This window comes from Octodon degus, unplaced genomic scaffold (assembly GCF_000260255.1).
Source record: "Octodon degus isolate 3935 unplaced genomic scaffold, OctDeg1.0 scaffold00174, whole genome shotgun sequence".
NCBI lineage: Eukaryota > Metazoa > Chordata > Mammalia > Rodentia > Octodontidae > Octodon > Octodon degus.
The window spans coordinates 3,452,666-3,458,875 of record NW_004524750.1 but is presented as its reverse complement, the minus strand read 5'-3'; the positions used below and the strand labels follow the sequence as shown (position 1 = coordinate 3,458,875).

The 6,210-nt window shown below is 37.0% G+C and overlaps 1 pseudogene; it reads right to left on the bottom strand.

The window, feature by feature from the left end:
- Nucleotides 1–663: 663 nt before the first annotated feature.
- LOC101566378 lies at nucleotides 664–1,690 on the bottom strand (annotated as a pseudogene).
- Nucleotides 1,691–6,210: the final 4,520 nt, after the last annotated feature.

The following is a 6,210-nucleotide window of genomic DNA, read 5'->3' as shown; positions in this document are numbered from 1 at the left end:
ACGGTGAGGACCTAGCACTCCCGGAGATGTTTTCTGCAAGAGGTCCTCCCAGGTTGTGGTGAAAGACCTACGAGGCATCTCTGACTCATAAACATTTATTTTTGCTGTTAGACGTTGTGCCAGTGGGTGCGCGGGGTCTCTACTAAGCTCAGGGACCAGCTTTCTCTTGGTGTTTCCTATTCAATGCAGGCAAGTAAATAATTTCTTGTGCAGATTGAAATTTATGCTATGCAAAGCGCTTTGAAGTTTTTTTTTTAAATCTTAAGGTTCATTATATTTATAAGTGTATCTAACAATAATGTTAAACCTTCAGAGCACTTAGCTTTTAAGTTTTATTATTGTGTTCTTACATATGTTTATGTACTTAACACAATACATTTCTTGCTCCAAGATTTTAAAAATTATTCTGTAGTGTTTAAGGGCTACTGGGGTTTCTCAGGAGTCTAAGACAGCTGGTGTAAGTTAGTGCTCTAAATGGGAAAATATAGACACAATTAAAGGATTGGGCAAAACAGTGAGAAATAAGCCTCAGAAAGAGATGGTACCAGATAGTTACACTGTAAACCTGCTCAACCAACCATCCTAGTTAAGCCAGAGTTGCAGAATGAAAAGCTGTGGTTCAGAAGTCTTCTCTTAGGAATACTTGGGAGTGTCAAAGTATGTTTAGTTTCTTTCACAAAGAGCCATCAGGACTTTTTCATAATCTCCCTTGGTTTTGTCCAGAATGGCTTGGCACAGAGAGCTTCCAAATGTCTTCTGGTGGTACACTCTGATGTCATTCATGTCGATTTCCTAGCGAGAGACAATGATCCCTATCAATGCCTTCTGATGAGTTCCAGCGCCCTTCATCGCCTCACGAAGCTTCTCAGGGCAGAAGGCAGGTGTGCTTGGGGCACATCTCAAGGTGGCTGTGAGTCACCCGTCAGTGTCACCTTTCCGCTCCAGGTCCAGGGCCTTGTTCATGTCATGCTCACTGTACTTGGTGTACCTCTGAAACACTCTGTGAAGATGGGGGTAACTGCAAGTGGTCAGAATGGTGTTTAACACCAATTCTCCTTTCTCCTTTCTCTGGCTTCATATAAGGCCCTGACACCTGTGTCTACCAAGTCTTCATTTGCACCAGGATCCTCACATCAGTCACCCTTAGAGAGAGAAAGCAGAGCCTTCCAGAAATCTCCAGATGTGTCTGTGGTGATGTCTGGCCAAATCTCTCATCAGTTCATCTCTGTAGACTCTATTAATTTCTCCAATTTCTCTATTCTTTCTTGATGCCAAAATTTCAATGAGGGTGTCTTCATCAGTTCCGAGACCCTTCACGGCAGCACAAAGCTCATCTGCATCAAACTGGGCAGGAGTTTTCAGCAGAGCTAAAACCACTTCTAGATGACCTGTGAGGGTTTTCTTCAGAGCTTCATTCAGCGGCTTTCCTTTTTCCTGGAGGTAGCCTGCTGTGATCTGCTGATGCTGGGCATTGTTTCTCTTTGTGAGAATGTCAATGATAGTTGCTTCTCCACACCTTTTATTGCTATGGCTTTGTGCGAAGCTTCAACGTCAGAGGAGGGCTTAAAGCCAGGGTAGGGGCTCATGGCTGACCAGGACCACCTTTGGATGTTTTCACAGTTTGAACATATTCCTGCTCTTGATTGTTAATAAAGTAGGCCTGCCTGAGGAATTCTGATACCACTGCCATTTTAAAGAAGTGTCCTTTTTTCTACATTCTTCCAAAGAACTCAAGAGAGGCTCTTCCTGGTGCTTCCTGGAATTCATCTTTAATTTAGCTTATGTAGGTCCTCTGAAAAATAAATAGTTAATTCAGCAAGCTCTAATTCCATCTTTATGATAACTAACAAATACAAATATTTGAGATGTGCATACAATCTTCAAAATTAAATATAATGATAAACAAAATTGTAGAAGTAATATTCCACCCAAGGAAAAAATTATATGCAAATAGTTTATATTCAAAACCTGCCAATTTCAAGAGGTGCTTGATGTTTTTTTCCAGTATGTTTCATCGAACACCTATATGGAAATCAGCCTGTATTTTTTTCTAGATGTTTAATTAAAAAACACTTATTTTTTGTTGCTTTGTATACGATGTCTACATTCTTGTTTTTAAATCATCAGATGTGACTCATGAAATTTGTCTTTCTATTTTGCACACACAGTCCAAAATGGGTGTTCTGCCCAGGGATAATTGCTATTTCAGATCCCATGTTTACCTTCCCAGGCGACATCCTTTCATTTTCATTCTCATCCTATAAAAAAATCTTATAAAACTGTGTGGAACTGCACATGCTCATAGCTGTGTTGTCCTTTATGTATTTGGATATGCATATAAAAATCTTCTGTGATGATCTTTTGCTCTCTTGGTGGGGCTGCACTGGTGAGCATTTGCCGTCTGGTTCTGCTTGGTGCCCGGCCCTTGGCTCCTTTCATTACCTTCCCTACCTCCCATGACTGACAACTTCTGGGAATCTTATTTCATGAAGAACATGCATCCCATAAATACACTGTGTACCTAAAGGAAACACAAAGACTCTAATTTGAGAGTTAATAACTTGTCTAATATAAGTAAGCGAACAAAAGTGTAATGTCTACAAACAGGCTTTTGGTCCTGATCCTCATTACATTAAGACAGCAGCAAACACTTCCTTTCAGAGAGGAAGTAGTTAACTTTAAAATGGCCCTTGGTAGGTAGAGAAGGAGTCTCATATAGAACGTATAACATAATCAAAATAATTGTGCTCTTTTTTACATAATAATTATTTTGGGAAGAATGATTTAGCTGGGGAAAGACTGATTTTATGTAGGTTTAAGTTTGTACTGCAATTAGACTTACTGTCTTGTATGTACTTACATTTGTGACTAGACTGATTAAACCTTTGACCAGACAGGTAGGTAATAATAATTCTTCAGGTCCTCCTGACAGTAAAATGTTTACCAATGTTATTCAAGGATAAGTCTGGTACATGATGTTATCTAAAAATGAAATGATAATTCAGAAAATGAACCGATTGCTTAATTGTTCTAAATAATTTAGCCAGGAGGCAGCATCATTGACATTTTGAGAATTTGGTTTATTTCTTAAGAAATCAATGCAAATTAGTCATTAAGTCCAGTTTTCATAATAGCAGATAGTCAATGTGAACAACAATGGGACCAAGTCACATCTGAAAAAGAGAACCATAAAAGCTAAGAAGTGGTGACCATGGCAACAAGCAGGAAGGGATTCTGGAAGGTTGAAAACATCTGCTGTTGCTATTATTCAAATATTTGTTAAGTGGGGTGCTTTGGAAACAATCAAAGAACATTCTCTTGTCAGGTTTTGAATCTGTGCCGCTCACTAAAGCGGAGCAGGTGCTAAATTTAAAAGATGGAGGTTTAATCTCCAACAAATCAATTTCTTTCTGTAGCACAATCCAATTGTCTAATGATGTAGACTGCTGTGTAAAAAAAGTATGTAACAGCGTTCTTGGAACTGAATGCTACTGAGTACTTTGATTTCCACCTGTATGGACCAGGCTAATTTGTAACATAAGCAAGAAATAAAAATTGGCAATTTAATGAAACGTCTTTCAGAGAGATAACAAAGAATTTGGATAGACTACTGAAATAAAAAAATTTCCAGTGTGAAAACAGCATTAAGCAAATTTACCAAACTGGAGTGAGGAATATAACTTCAGATAGACGAGCTTTCTCTGGAATGAAGGTGCTGACTGATCTGCACATCAGGCACTTCCAAGCATCTAGTATGTCTATGAGATTTAAAATCTGTCTTTTATAGCTTCCTGCGGCAGATTTAACCTGTGCTGTAGAGCCTGCATTATTAAGAAAAGCATTTAATTAGCTGAACAGATGATTCTGCTACTGTAACAGACTTGAGTTATTTAAATTGGCTTCACCGCTTATATAAAAATGATCTAAGTGCACCTCAATAAAGATATGAATATAACATTTTAATTACATTTAATGAAATGTCAGGAAACTGTACATTACCCAGAGACCTGTAAAATAAAATTAGCACCACAATGTTCACAATTTTAAATTATCGATGTAAGAACATTGATGTTTATCATATAAATAAAGATTTATTAAGTAAACCAGATGGAGCTCACCTACTATCCAAAACTTAAATATACACACTTTAAAAACAATGATTTGTTTGTCCAAAATAATATATTCAATTTAAAAAGCAGGAGTGTTCGATCCCCAGTGTGCAGTGCTGGCCCCGCCTCAGGGTTCTCCCAGACTGTGACTGAGACTGGGTGTGGCGGTGAGGCCCTGTAATCCGAGCGCTTGGGAAGCTGAAAAGAGGAGGATCTGATGAAACAGCTCAGCGGATTAAAGCACCTGCAAGCAGGTGCACGGGACGGAGGTTCGATCCTCAGGCCTGTGGTGCCGGCCCTGTCCCCAGGATGTGCCGAGACAGCAATTGAGACTGGGCATGGTGGCATGCACTGATGATGCCAGCTCTTGGGAGGCTGAAAACAGGAATACCACTGCTAGTCTGATCTAGTAGAGAGACCCTGAACACCCTGTAGACCCTTCCCTAAAAATACAAAAAAAAAAAAAAAAAAAAAAAAAAAGAGGATCTCTAGAGTTCGATCTGTGTAGTGAGACCCTGTAAACTCTGTATTAAATACATAAAAAATTAAAAAGCAGGAATGTAATAAAATTATTAAATTCAAAACAAGTATAAAATACAGAATCACCTGCAAATAAAATAAATTATTCAAGAAATGAGAAGCTAACCAATACCAGTGCACTTCAAAGCATATTTTTCTATTTACTGTACCTCATAATGGTTGAAAGATATAATGAGATATGGCAGATTAAATTGTTAGTTTTCTGCAGTGATTGATTTGGAGATAATTGGGATCTTGTCTAGTAAAACATTCGAACAAAATGGTTACTAGATAAAATAAGTTGTGTATGACATATCTAACTCTGACTGTCTTAGACTATGTTTGGTCATTTCTAGTGAAGATTGTAACAAAATGAAGAGTGAAAAATTCTGCAGTATATAAAATTGCATACCATTGTAACTTATCACCGTTCTTTGTGGAATGGTGTATTACTACTACGTTTGTTTAATTTTGAAAAGTTTGCTGATATTGGCAAAAATCCAGCATTTGTATAAATTTGTATGATGGAATCAGAAATAAAAATACAGAACTTCATCTTACATTAGACTACTTTTGGAATATTATTTATTCTTTTTTATTAATTTTATTGAGAAATAAATAGTAATGAGACTGTTTCAAAACCGATTAGTAGGACAGTGTCAATAATTAATATGTTGCATATTGTCATCTTCTTAGTGGTTACTCATAGTACAAGATGCAGACATGATATCTTTCCAAACACTATTAGTACAAATCTTTCTTCTCATTGAATTAAGAGAAAGTAGTTGTATATCTATCCTAACTATTTTGTATATGCAGATACAAAATGGTCCTTCACTTGTATCCCCTTTTTTGTCAGTTTTGTCAGAGATGGGTATTCCACTGTCATTTAAATATTGTAGGTGCATGAATTAAGCAAAATAATCCAATATAGTCCAGTAATCCATAATAGTAGTGGGTTATGTGTAGGGCTGGCAATGTCAGAAGCTGCTGATTTGAGCCTTTCAAAGCTCAGCATGTTAATATGGCCTTATTATTTATACCTCATTTTAAAAAAATTTTTCCATTATTTTATTGATAAACAAATAGCAATGAGACAGTTTCAAATCAAATTGGTAGGACAGTTTCAATAATTAACACATTGCATACATTCCTCCCAGTGGTTAATTGCTGTACAAGATGCAGACATGATATCCTATCTACAAACATCATTAGAACAAATCACTCTATTCATTAAGGGAATGTAACTATATATCTATCCTAACCACTTTGAATACACAGATAAAAAGTGGACATTCATCTGTATACACTTTTTTTCTTAAGTTCCATTATTTGAATATTATAGGTGTGTTAATTAAGCAAAATAATCTAAAAGAGTTCAGTAGTCCATAATAGTATTGGGTCTTCCGCTTGACTGCCAATGTCAGAAATTGTTGACCTGAGTCCCCTTCAGCTCAACATAACAGCATGGCTTTACTTCTTATATTTCACTTTTGTACTTTTCTGCTAGATGGTTAAGACCAAGATAAAGCAGGACCTATGCAACAAGAGTTGTAGCTTTTGGGTCTGATAAGGTCAGTGA